Source organism: Pongo abelii, chromosome X (assembly GCF_028885655.2).
Source record: "Pongo abelii isolate AG06213 chromosome X, NHGRI_mPonAbe1-v2.0_pri, whole genome shotgun sequence".
Classification (NCBI taxonomy): Eukaryota; Metazoa; Chordata; class Mammalia; order Primates; family Hominidae; genus Pongo; species Pongo abelii.
Window position 1 is genome coordinate 53291173 of NC_072008.2, and position 13196 is coordinate 53304368.

At 44.4% G+C, this 13196-nt stretch overlaps 1 protein-coding gene across 5 annotated transcripts in view; it reads left to right on the forward strand.

The window, feature by feature from the left end:
• The window catches only part of KANTR (KANTR integral membrane protein), a 33532-nt gene that overhangs the window by 11195 nt on the left and 9141 nt on the right, over positions 1 to 13196 (forward strand). Inside the window, exon 4 of one of the 5 annotated variants that reach the window (XR_008518075.2) lies at positions 10432 to 10572. The exons of the other annotated variants lie outside the window; for them this stretch is intronic. The gene's annotated coding sequence lies outside the window, so the exon portion shown is untranslated. The remainder of the gene's footprint in view (positions 1 to 10431; positions 10573 to 13196) is intronic. 5 annotated transcript variants of the gene reach the window in all.

Sequence of the window (13196 nt, forward strand, 5' to 3'; positions counted from 1 at the left end):
TGCTGAGATTATAGGTATGAGCCGTGGTGCCCCGCCTTATGTTTTGAGGAGCTATCAAACTGTTTGCAAAAGTGGCTATGCCATTTTACAGTCCTATCAGCAATGTATGAAGGTTCCAATTTCTCCATATCCTCATCAACACTTTTCATTTGTCTTTTTTATTATAGCCATCCTAGTGAGTATGAAAGTGGTGTCTCATTGTAGTTTTGATTTTCATTTCCCTAATAACTCATGATATTGAATGTCCTTTTATATGCTTGTATATCTTTGGAGAAATATCTATTCAAATTCTTAGCCCATTTTTAATTGGATTATGTGTCTTTTTATTATTGAGTTGCAGGACTTCTTTTTTTTTTTGGAGACGGAGTCTCACTCTGTCACCCAGGCTGGAGTGCAGTGGCGTGATCTTGGCTTACTTCAACCTCCGCCTCCTGGGTTCAAGCAATTCTCCTGCCTCAGCCTCCTGAATAGCTGGGACTACAGGCACACGACGACGCACCTGGCTAATTTTTTTTTTTTTTTTTTTTTTGTATTTTAGTAGAGATGGGGTTTCACCGTGTTGCCCAGGCTGATCTTGAACTCCTGAGCTCAGGCAGTCCACCTGCCTCGGCCACCCAAAGTGCTAGGATTACAGGCATGAGCCACTGCACCTGGCCAGGACTTCTTCATGTATCTGGATATAAGTCCTTTGTCAGATAAAATGAATTATAAATATTTTCTCCCATTCTGTGGGTTCTTTTCATTTTATTGATGGTATCTTTTGATGTACAGTAGGTTTTAATTTCAGTGATGTCCAGCTTACCTATTTTGTTGTCACTTGGGCATTTGGTGTTATATCCAATAAATCGTCGCCTAACTCAGGGTGACAAAGATTTATTCCTATGTTTTCTTCTAGGAATTTTATCGTTTTAGCTCTTACATTTAGGACAGTGATCCATTTTGAGTTATTTTTGTTTCAAGACAGGGTCTCGTTCTGTCACCCAGGCTGGAGTGCAGTGGCACAATCACAGCTCACTGCAGCCTTGACCTCTTAAGCTCAAGTGATCCCCCCATCTCAGCCTCCTGAGTAGCTGACGCTACAAGTGTGAGCCATCACACCCAGCTAATTTTTGTGTTTTTTGTAGAGATGAGGTCTCTCTATGTTGCCCATGCTGGTCTCGAACTCCTGGGCTCAAGTGATCCTCTCACCTCAGCCTCCCAAAGTGCTGGGATTACAGACATACTGTACCCAGCCCATTTTGAGTTAATATTTGTGTATAGTGTGAGAGTAGGGATACAGGTTTATTCTTCCGACATGGATATCTAGTTTTCTCAGCACCTTTTGTTGAAAAATATTCTTTTTACCATTGGATTGTCTTGGCAACCTTGTCAAAAATCAGTTGACCATAGACCAGGCATAGTGACACCCATCTGTAGTCCCAGCTACTAGAGAGGCTGAAGCAGGAGGATCACTTTAGCCCAGGAGTTCAGGGCCAACCTGGGCAACATAGTGACACCCCATCTCTGAAAAAAATAAAGAATTGACCATAAAACATAAACATAAACATAAAGGTTAACTTCTGGACTCTTAATTCTATTCTATTGATTTGCATGTCTGTCACTATGCTAGACCACACTGTCTTAATTACTGTAGTTGTAGTAAGTTTTGAAGTCAAGAAGTGAGAGTCTTCCAACTTTGTTCTTTTTCAAGATTGTTTTGGCTATCCTTGCATTTTCATACGAATTTTAGGATCAGCTTTCCAATTTCTTTCTTTTTTTTTTCTTTTACAGATAGGATCTTTCTCTGTTGCCCAGGCTGGAGTGCAATGGTGTGATCATACTTCACTGCAGCCTTGAACTCCTGGGCTCAAGTGATCCTCTTTGCTTTTTTTTTTTTTTTTGGTAGAGACAGGGTCTTGCTTTGTAGCCCAGGCTGATATCAAACTCCTGGCTTCAAACAATCCTCCTGCCTCGTCCTCCCAAAGTGCTGGGATTACAGGCATGATCTACCAAACTCAGCAGCTTATCAATTTCTTAAAAAAAAAAAAAAAAAGCAGCTGAAATTCTCATAGAGATTATGTTGAATCTGTATATCAACTTGGGGAGTATTGCCATTTAACAGTATTGTCTTCTAGTCTGTGAACATGGGATTTATTTAGATCTTTAATTTCTTTCAGGAGTGTTTTATAGTTTTCAGTGTACAAGTCTTGCAGTTCCTTTGTTAAATTTATTCCTAGGCATTTTATTCTTTTTGATACTACTTTAAAATGGGATGTTTTTTAATTTTAAAAAATTTTTAAATTAAAATAATTTTTAATTTCCTCATGCTTTTATCTCAGAGTCAGGGGTTTGTTTTCTAGAGACAAGGTCTTGCTCTGTTGCTAGACCTGCAACAGAGTGCAATAAACTAGAGTGCAATGGCTCCATCATAGCCCACAGCAGCCTTGAACTCATGGGATTACAGGTGTGAACCACTGCACCTAGCTGGACTTTTTCTTTTTTTCTTTTTTTTGAGACAGAGTCTCACTCTGTCACCCAGGCTGGAGTGCAGTGGTGCGCTCTCGGCTCATTGCAACCTCCGCCTCCAGGGTTCAAGCGATTCTCCTGCCTCAGCCTCCAGAGTAGCTGGGATTACAGGCACCCGCCACTACACCCAGCTAATTTTTTGTATTTTTAGTAGAGACGGGGTTGCACCATGTTGGCCAGGCTGGTCTCAAACTCCTGACCTCGTGATCTGCCCGCCTTGGCCTCCCAAAGTGCTGGGATTACAGGCGTGAGCCACCGTGCCTGGCCTTCAAATTTTTTCTTTATTTTTCTTTCTTTCTTTTTTTTTTTTTTTTGAGACAGAGTCTCACTCTGTCACCCAGGCTGGAGTGCAGTGGCGTGATCTCAGCTTACTGCAACCTCCGCCTCCCGGGTTCAAGCAATTCTTGTGCCTCAGCCTCCCAAGTAGCTGGGACTACAGGTGCATACCACCACACCCAGCTAATTTTTGTATTTTTAGTAGCGATGGGGTTTTGCCATGTTGGCCAGGCTGGTCTCGGACTCCTGGCCTCAAGTAATCCACCCGACCTCAGCCTCCCAAAGTGCTGGGATTACAGGCATGAGCCACTGCCCCCAGCCCTTAATTTCATTTCTTGATTGTTCATTGCTAGTGCATAGAAATACAATTGATTTTTGTTTATTGATCCTCTATCATATGACATTGCTGAACTTGTTTATTAGTTCAAATAGTTTTTTGGTGGATTCCTTGGGATTTTTTAATATACAAGATCATGTTATCTCTAAATAGAGATAGTTTCACTTTTTTGTTTCCTGTCTGAATGCCTTTTGTTTTTTTGAGGCAGGGTCTCGCTCTGTAACCCAGGCTGCAGTGCAGCAGTGTGATCATAGCTCACTGCAACCTCGAACTCTTGGGCTCAAGCAATCCTCCCATCTCAGCCTCCCAAGTATGTAGGGCTACATACAGGTGCACACCACCACACCCAGCTAATTTTTAATTTTTTTGTAGAGACAAGGGTCTCACTGTGTTGCCCAGGCTGGTCTCAAACTCCTAGATTCAAGCAGTCCTTTCACTTCAGCCTCCCAAAGTGCTGGGATTACCAGCTTTGTTCTTTTTGCTCCAGATTACTTTGGCTATTTGGTGTCTTTTGTGGTTTATACAAATTTTAGTATTTTTCTGTAAAAAATGACATGGAACTTTTATAGAGATTGCATTAAATTTGTAGATCACTTTGAGTAGTATGGACATTTAAACAATACTAATTTTTCCAATTCATGACCACAGGGTATCCTTCCATGTATTTGTATCATCTTCAGTTTCATTCATCAATGTCTTACTGTTTTCAGGGTACACGTCTTTTACCTCCTTGGTTAAATTTATTCCTAAGTTTGTTTTTGTTTTTGTTTTGAGATGGAGTTTCGCTCTTGTTGCCCAGGCTGGAGTATGCAGTGGCGCGATCTCGTCTCACTGCAACCTCCGCCTCCCAGTTTCAAACGATTCTCCTGCCTCAGCCTCCTGAGTAGCTGGGATTACAGATGTGTGCTACCACACCCTGCTAATTTTGTATTTTTAGTAGAGACGGGGTTTCGCCATGTTGGCCAGCCTGGCTTCGAACCCCTGACCTCAGGTGATCCACCCGCCTCGGCCTCCCAAAGTGCTGGGATTACAGGCATGAGCCACTGCGCCCGGTTATTCCTAAGTATTTTACTTTTTTTCTGTAGCTATTGTAAATGGGATTGCTTTCTTGATTTCTTTTTCAGATAGTTTGTTGTTAGTGTATAGAAATGCTACTGATTTTTGTATGTTGATTTTGTATCCTGCAACTTTACTGAATTTATTTGTTCTAACGGTTTTCTTTTTTCTTTTTTTTTTTTTTTTGGAGACAGAGTCTCACTGTATCGCCTAAGTGGGAGTGCAGTGGCATGTTCTCAGCTCACTGCACCCCCTGTCTCCTGGGTTCAAGCAATTCTCATGCCTCAGCCTCCCGAGTAGCTGGGACTATAGGCGTGTGCCACCATACCTGGCTAAGTTTTATATTTTTTAGTAGAGATGGGGTTTTACCATGTTGGCCAGGGTGGTCTCGAACTCCTGGCCTCAAGCCATCTGCCTGCCTCGGCCTCCCAAAGTGCTGGGATTACAGGCATGAGCCACTGCACCCAGGCTTGTTCTAACAGTTTTTTGGTGGAGTCTTTAGTATTTTCTATATATAAGATTGTGTCGTCTGCAAATGGGAACAATTTTACTTCTTCTTGTCCAATTTGGGTGCCTTTTATTTCTTTCTCTTGACTTATTCCTCTGGCTGGAACTTCTAGTATTCTGTAGAATAGAGTTCCTCATCTTAAAGGAAAGGCTTTCAACTTTTCACCATTGAGTATGATGGTAGCTGTGGGTTTGTTATATATGGTATTTATTATGTTGAGGTACATTTCTCCTAATCTAGTTTTTTGAGTTTTTATCATGAAGGGATGTTGAATTTTGCCAAATGCTTTTTCTGCATCTATTGACATATGGTTTTTGTCCTTCATTCTGCTAATTTGCATGTGTTGAACCAACCTTGCATCCTTGTGATAAATCCTACTTGATCATAGTAAATGATCCATTTAACGTACTGTTAAATATGGTTTCCAGTACTTTGTTGAGGATTTTTGCTTCTCTGTTCATCAGGGATATTGGCCTGTAATTTTCTTTTCCTCTAGTGTCATTGTCTGCCTTTGGTATCGGGGTAATGCTGGCCTCATAAAAAGAGTTTGGGGCCGGGCGCGGTGGCTCACGCCTGTAATCCCAGCACTTTAGGAGGCCAAGGCAGGTGGATCACAAGGTCAGGAGTTTGAGACCAGCCTGACCAACATGGTGAAACCCTGTCTCTACTAAAAATACAAAAATTAGCCGGGCGTGGTGGCATGCGCCTGTAACCCCAGCTACTCAGGAGGCTGAGGCAGGAGAATTGCTTGAATCCGGGAGGCGGAGATTGCAGTGAGCTGAGATTGCGCCACTGCACTCCAGCCTGAGTGACAGAGCGAGACTCTGTCTCAAAAAAAAAAGAGTTTGGAAGTATGCCTTCTTCTTCAGTTTTTTGGAAGAGTTTGAGAATGACTGATATTACTTCTTTATTTTATAAATTTTATTTATTTATTTATTTTTGAGACAGAGTCTTGCTCTGTCACCCAGGCTGGAGTGCAGTGGTGCAATCACAGCCCACCGCCTCAACCTCCTGGGCTTAAGCAGTCCTACCACCTCAGCCTCCTGAATAGCTGCAACTAGAGGCATGCAACGACCACGCCCGGCTAAGTTTTAAAGTTTTTTTTTTAGAGATGGGGTCTTGCTATGTTGCCCAGGCTGGTCTCAAACTCCTGCCTTGAACTCAAGCAGTCCTCCTGCCTCGGCCTCCTAAAGTGCTAGGAGTACAGGCCTGAGCCACCACACCCAGCCTAAAACATCTTGTAACTGGCTATTTTAAGCTGGTAACAACTTAACTTTGAGTGCATTAAAAAATTCTACACTTTCGCTCCACCCCCTCACCACATTTTGTGGTTTTGATGGTATAATTTATTTCTTTTTATAATGTGTATCTGTTAACAAATTATTGTAGATATTATTTTAATAATTTTACCTCTTAACCTTTATACTACATGTATAAGCAATCTACACACCACCATTACAGTATTATAGTATTCTGAATTTGACTGTATACTTACTTTTACCAGTGAGTTTTATACTTTCATATGTTTTCGTGTTACTAATTAGCATTCTTTTCTTGCAGCTTGAAAAACTCTCTTTAGCACAGAGGTGTCCAAGGGAACGAATACAGTCATGAGTTCTTAGTTTCTGTTTCTGGTTGAGCCAGTTAAGCCCCTTCCTCATCCCTCTTTTCTGCTTATCACTAGACACAGAAACTAAAAACCGTGGCTTCAGGCTGCTAAAAACTTAAAAACAAAACAGAACAACAACAACAAAATAAGGCGGGTTAGACAAGCTAACTTTAGCATTTCTTGTAAGACAGATCTAGTGGCAATGAACTGCCTCAGCTATTGTTTGTCTTGGAAAGTCTCTTGTCTCTCATTCATTTTTTGTTTTTTAATTATTTTTTTTAAATTTCGGTTGGTTTTTGGGGAACAGGTGGTGGTTGGTTGCATGGGTAAATTCTTTAGTGGTGAATTCTGAGATTTTGGTGTACCCATCACCCAAGCAGTATACACTATACCCAATGTGTAGTCTCTTATCCCTCACCCCCTCCCACCCTTTCCCCCGAGTCCCCAAAGTCCATTGTGTCATTCTTATGCCTTTGCATCCTCATAGCTTAGCTCCCACTTATGATTGAGAACATACAATGTTTGGTTTTCCATTCCTGAGTTACTTCACTTAAAATAATGGCCTCCGAGTCCATCCAGGTTGCTGCGAATGCCATTATTTCATTCCTTTTTATGGCTGAGTAGTATTCCATGGTATATATATTACCACAGTTTCCTTATCCACTCGTTAACTGATGGGCATCTGGGCTGGTGCCATGTTTTTGCAGTTGTGAATTGTGCTGCTATAAACATGCATGTGCAAGTGTCTTTTTCATATAATGACTTTTCCTCTCCATTTCTGAAAGGCAGCTTTGCTGGTACAGTTTTTGATTGGAAGGTTTTTTCCTTCAGCACACTGAATAGATCATTTCACTTTTTCATGGCCTGTAAGGTCTCTGCTGCGAAATCTGCTGCTAGCCTTATTAGAACTCCTGTACCTGTTATTTGCTACTTTTCTCTTCCTGCTTTCAAGGATCCTCTGCTTGTCCTTGATTTTTGACAGTTTGATTATATGTTTTTGTATAGTCTTGTTTGCATTTAATTTGATTGGAGAACTTTGACCTATGCCTGGATATTTTGTATCTTTCTCCAAACTTGGAAAGCTTTCTGCTATTACTTTTTAAAGTAAGCTTTCTGTTCCTTTGTCTTTTTCTTCTCCTTCATGAACTCTGTAATTCAAAAATTTGCTCTTTTGAAGCTATCCTGTAAATCCCGTAAGCTGTCTTATTTCTTTTTCATTTTTCCCCCATGACTGTATATTTTCAAATAATCTGTCTTCAGGTTCACAGATTCTTTTTTCTGCTTGATCAGTTCTGAGTGGGATATATCCCACTCAGGGGATATCAACAGAGTACCTTGTGAGCATGAGATGATTACAATTATGCACTTTAACAAGACTTTATCTTTGACCTTTTGGCGATCTTCTTCTTGCCCATGGGCAGCTGTCATTTGCGGGGATAGCAGTCAATTCCAGCCACCAGAGCATGGCTGTAGGGGAAGATTGAGGTGCCCTTATCAACGTTCTTCATGGTGACAGCTTTGTGTCCAGAGTAGCATTCAGCCAGGACCAGCACCACTTTCCCAGGTTTCATGAACTTGCCCATTTCAACAGCAACCAACCAAGCCTATAGCAGAAAACACACACACACACACACACACAAAAAAAAAACCCCTAATTTTTAAAATAATTTCAATCTCTCTGTTAAATGTTTCATTTTATTCATTTTTTCATGATATCATTGAATTGTCCCTGCATATTTTCTTGAAGTTCTGAGCTTCTTTTATATAATTACTTTGAATTCTTTGTAAGCCACTTCATACGTCTCCTCTTTGTAGGGTCAGTTACTGGTGCTTTCTTTTGTTCCTTTGGTGGTGGTGTGTTTCCCTTTCCCTGATTGTTCTTTTTTTTCTTTTTTTTTTTGAGGTGGAGTCTCGCTCTGTCACCTACCCACTCCAGGCTGGAGTGCAGTGGCGCGATCTCGGCTCACTGCGACCCCTGGCTCCTGGGTTCAAGCTATTCTCATGCCTCAGCCTCCCGAGTAGCTGGGATTACAGGCGCGTGCCACCATGCCCAGCTAATTTTTGTATTTTTAGTAGAGTTGGGGGTTTCACCATGTTGGTCAGGCTGGTCTCGAACTCCTGACCTCAAGTGATCTGCCCGCCTCAGCCTCCCAAAGTGCTGGGATTACAGGTGTGGGCCACTGCACCCAGTCGATTGTACTTTTTAAAAACAAAACAAAACAAAATTTATTTTGAGACAGAGTCTCACTCTGTCACCCAGGCTGGAGTGCAGTGGCATGATCTCAGCTCACTGCAACCTCTGCCTCCCAGTCTCAAGCGACCCTCCTGCCTCAGCCTTCCAAGTAACTGGGACCACAGACATGCGCCACTACATCCAGCTAATTTTTTTGTAGAGACGGGGTTTCGCCATGTTGCCCAGGCTGGTCTCAAACTCCTGAGCTCAAGCAATCCACCTGCCTCGGCCTCCCAAGGTGTTGGGATTACAGGCGTGAGCCACCGCTCCAGGTTAAAAAAATTTTTTCCTTAAAAAATAGAGACAGGGTCTGGCTATGTTGCCCAGGCTGGTCTCAAACTCCTCGGCTCAAGCAGTCTGCCCGCCTCGGCCTCCCAGAGTGCTCGGGATTATAGGCCTGAGCCACCGTGCTTGGCCTCCCTGATTGTTCTTGATCCTTGTGGCTGTGCATTGTTGTCTGCACATCTGAAGACGTGAAAACTCATTCTAGTCTTTGCAGACTGCCTTTGTCTGGGAAAGCCCCTCACCAGTCAGCCTGTCCAGAGATTCTGGACTGGCCATCTGGCATGTTCTGTGGGCAGGCTTGCTGCTGGAGTCCTCAGGCAGGCTGGTCTGGTGTCTGGGTCAGCAGGTAGGTGGACCCGATGACTGGGTCCATGGGGTTTGGCCTGGAGCCTGGATCCAAACAGATGGGCCTGTTGATTGGGTATGTGAAGGTGGGCCTGGTGCCTGGGTCCACAAGAGCACAGCTGGTTCCTGGATCTGTGGGAGCCAACTTCATGTCTGGGTCTACAGGGGCTGACATGGTGCTGAGGTGGACCTGAAGCCTCAATCTGCATGTCAAGCCTGGGTTCTGGGTCCATGGGGGCTGGCCTGGATCCTGGGTCTGCAAGGGTGGTCCTGGAGCCTCAGTCCACAGGAGTTGGTTTGGCACCAGAGCTTACTAGGGTGGGCCTGAACCCTGGGTCAGCTAGAGCCTTTGGCCATGAGGACCAGCCTGGAGCCTGGGAACTCTGTGGTGCTGGGGCAGGTGTGGCGCCTGGATTCTCTAGGCCCAGCCCAGTACTGGGATCTACCGGAATGGGCCTGGACCCTGGATCTGTTGGAGCATGGGGCTGCAGGGACCAGCCTGAAGGGTGGGGCCACAGAGATCAGTCCACCACTGGGCAGGCCTAGAGTCTGTGTCTGAGTGTGCCAGCCTGGTACTTGAATCTGGAAGTGATCTCCTGGTGCCGGGGCAGGCCTGCAGCCTAGGGCTGTGTAGGTCGACCTGGTTCTGGGCTGGGCTGGAACCTAAGGTGGGCCTGGAGCCTGGGACCACATGGCCTGGCCTGGCACTGAGTGGGCCTGGAGCCTGTGTCCACAAGGTCTTGCTGGATGCTGGGTCTGCAGGTGCTGGCCTAATGACTAGTGCTGTGGAGGCTGGCCTGGTGCTGGGGTGGGCCTGAAACCTGAGGCTGGGGGGGCCAGCCCCATGCTGGGGGTGGTCTGGGACCCACGGCCACCTGGGCTGGCCTGGCCTGGCCCTGGAACAAGCCTGGTACCTGAGTCTGTGGGGGCTAGCCTGGCACTGGGGTGGGTCTGGAGACTGAGACTGCCGGGCAGGCCTGGAGTGTGAGGCAGTGGAATCTGGTCTGGTGCTGGGGCAGGCCTGGAGGCTCGGTCTGCAGGTACCAGCCTAGAGGCTTGGGCTGTGGGTGCCTGCCCGGTGCTGGGTTTGGCTGGGGCAGGCCTGGTGTTGGAGTCCAAGGGAAAGCCTAGTGCTTACTTCCTTTCTCTTCCCCGAGAAAAGTATCTCTTTTTCCCACTGCACTGCCTGGGGTTGGGGGAGGGGTGGCATGGATAGTGTGTAACTTTTTTTCCTACCCTCTTCAAAGTGTCTTTTCTTATTTCTGTGCTACACCCAGGTGCTGTCAACTCTCACCTGGTTTCCTTAGCTCTGGTGAAGTATTTTCGTGTGTGGATTGTTTTTCAAATTGATGTTTCTGTTGGGGGATGAGCACTGGAAAGTCCTGCTCTGCCATCTTGCTGCCATCTGGACTTCCAAGGTTTGTTGTTGGTCTGTTTTTGTTTTTGTTGTTGTCATAGTTCTTTTTCTTGTTACTGCTTGTTTGTTCAGTGACTTTTCTGAACTCATTTTGTGGATTCAGTCTCCACCTTAGGTTCCAGCCCAGCCCAGAACCAGGCCGACCTACACAGCCCTAGGCTGCAGGCCTGCCCCGGCACCAGGAGATCACTTCTAGATTCAAGTACCTGCATTATGTGGCCTCTGAGTTGCCTGCTAGCAGCCTTTTTTCTTTTCAGTTCTTGTTTTTCTTTTTAAGCCTGGATTCCTAGGGGTCACACCTAGTGAATAAATATAATTTGGTGGTCAGCCAGTGATTGGTCAGAATATATCCTTAAATGCCTTGCCTGTACATCTTCCAACCCTTGCCAAGAGGATCTGCGTAAGAAAGCATTGCCTTCAAAGTCCAGCCAGTGTATGAGACAGCCTTCGCTTTCACTTTGTATTTGCACAGGGCCTTGCAGTCAGCCAGAAGTGAGTGGCTTGGGTCCTCTCCTATCCCAGCTCTTTACTTGGCATGCATATAGCCTTGAGTATATGCACAGCCCTTTAGATCCCTAGGAATATGTCAGAGCTTTTCAAAGTTTCCTATGGTTGTCTCATTCTCTAGGATTTCCTGTAAAATTCTCTAAGTGGTCAGATTTCTCTGTTGTCTGGAATTTGGTCACCTTTTGGATCCTGTACCACGGAGCTAGGGAGGGTTGGGGAGGGAGGATGGGGATCACCACAAGTGAAATGTCGTAGACCTCACTGTCTTGCCAAGATTCAGTAGTTTCTTTGGATGATGATTTTCACTTCTTTCTGTGGCTTTGGTTAATTGCCAGAGTTCTAAAAGGGTTGATTTGAGTTGGTTTGACCATCTTTTCATTGTTTTAGAGGGAAAGTGAGTTCATCAAAGTCCTCGCTCTGCCATTCCATCTATCTACTATTACTCCTGTCTTTGAAAAAAACTTTAAATCCTCTTCATCTCACATGCCTTTGCAGTTATGACTTCATTTCTCAATTCCCCTAACAGCAAAACTCTTCAAAGAGTTTTCCTTCCTCACGTTCTCTACTTTTCTCCTATATGCTGTTCATATAACATATATTAGATATATGATAAAAGAATAGGCCAGGCACAGCGGCTCACACCTGTAATCCCAGCACTTTGGGAGGCTGAGGCGGGTGAATCACTTGAGGTCAGGAGTTGAAGACCAGCCTGGCCAACATGGTGAAATCCCGTCTCTACTAAAAATATAAAAATTAGCTGGGTGTGGTGGCATGTGCCTGTAATCCCAGCTACTTGGAAGGCTGAGGTAGGAGAATCGCTTGAACCCAAGAGGAGGAGGTTGCAGGGAGCCAAGGTCACGCCACTGCACTCCAGCTTGGGGGACAGAGCGAGATTCCATCTCAAAAAACAAAAAAACCCAGAATATATACATTATATACACGAGTTATAAATATAATAATATGAAAACCCAAGAACTCACAACCCCACCCAAGAACATTAATGATATCATCTACCTGTGTGTCATTTTCTATCCCATTCCTCACCCTCCCCACCACTCCACTCCTGAAATTCCTACTCTGCTAAGTCTTGTGCTTAACATTCACTTGCCCTTTTTGATATATGGGATTTTTTTTTCATATTTGTGGGGATGCTTAACCAATACATTGTTTATTTGACTCAGTTGTGAGCCTTGTAAAAATAATATCATACTGTGTGTGTGTGTGTGTGTTTGTGTTTGGTTTTTGTTTTTGTTTTTTTTTTTTTTTGAGACAGAGTTTCACTTGTCGCCCAGGCTGGAGTGCAGTGCAATGGTGTGATCTCGGCTCACTGTAACCTCCGCCTCCTGGGTTCAAGTGATTCTCCTGCCTCAGCCTCCCGAGTAGCTGGGATTACAGGTGTGCACCACCACACCCAGCTAATTTTGTATTTTTAGTAGAGTTGGGGTTTCACCATGTTGGCCAGGCTGGTCTTGAACTCCTGACCTCAGGTGATCCACCTGCTTCGGCCTCCCAAAGTGCTGGGATTACAGGCGTGAGCCACCACGCCCGGCCCTGTGTGGTCTTCTGAGATTTAGCTTTTTTCATTCAATATTATGTTTCTGAGATTCATCTATGTTGTTACATGTAGCTAAAGTTTGTTTACAGTATTCCCTTGGGTGACCATAAGACAAATTATCCATTCAACCGTTGTTGGACATTTGGGTCATTTCCAGCTTTTTGCTCTTATGGACAGTGCTACCATGAGCATTCTTAGGTGTATCTCCTGGGACACATGCACACCCATTTTTCTAAGGTGTATAGACCTAGGAATGCGATTGTTGATTAATAGGTCATCCAAAAGTTCGGCTTGACAGGATTATGCCAAACTGGTGGTAACCAATTTACACTACTTTCAGAAATGTATAAGAGATCCCATTGATCCACATCCTCAAACACTTGATATTGTCCTCCTTCTTATTTTTTGTTATTACACTGAGTGTAAAATGGTATTTCACTGGGGACATATTAGCATTTTCTTAGTCATTAATGTGATCAAGCATCTTTTCATGGTCCTTAGCCACACGTTTCCTCTTCTGTGAAAGGACTGTTAATATCTTTAGCCCATTAAAATTTTTCTGG